Source organism: Anoplophora glabripennis, unplaced genomic scaffold, assembly GCF_000390285.2.
Source record: "Anoplophora glabripennis isolate ALB-LARVAE unplaced genomic scaffold, Agla_2.0 scaffold84, whole genome shotgun sequence".
NCBI lineage: Eukaryota > Metazoa > Arthropoda > Insecta > Coleoptera > Cerambycidae > Anoplophora > Anoplophora glabripennis.
In genome coordinates this window covers 163,548-164,035 of record NW_019416213.1, presented here as the reverse complement: position 1 = coordinate 164,035, position 488 = coordinate 163,548, and positions in this window count along the sequence as shown.

The following is a 488-nucleotide window of genomic DNA, read 5'->3' as shown; positions in this document are numbered from 1 at the left end:
CTTTTTAAAACGAAAATATTCAAATTGATAGCGGCGATATAGCGCTTTGACAGATGACGTTTAAGTTCATTTGCTATACGCTACGCCCTACGTCCAAATTTTCAGAACCAACTTGACCACGTTTTTATTTGAACGCTCGATACTTGTTCTTCAGCACCATGCTGTGAAAGATTGCTTAGAGTTATTAGAACGATTCATTATTTTATTTTTTATAGAATATCCCAACTTGTTTCTGCAGAATCTCTTCTCTACTTAGAAACTTCTTCTATCCATAGCGCAATTGTTATTACCAAATCGTATTGTTCTTTTTTTTTTTCAGCATCAGTTGAGCCTTTGAAAAAGTATTTTTGTAGCTATGTTCTCTGTTCTTCTAGAGACTAGATTACTACATAACCTCAAATATTACGAAAAACAGTGTTTTTTGCACATTTAGGTTAGGATATCTCAAAAACCTGACGTGATAGAGCAATTCTGCTGCCAGATTCGGA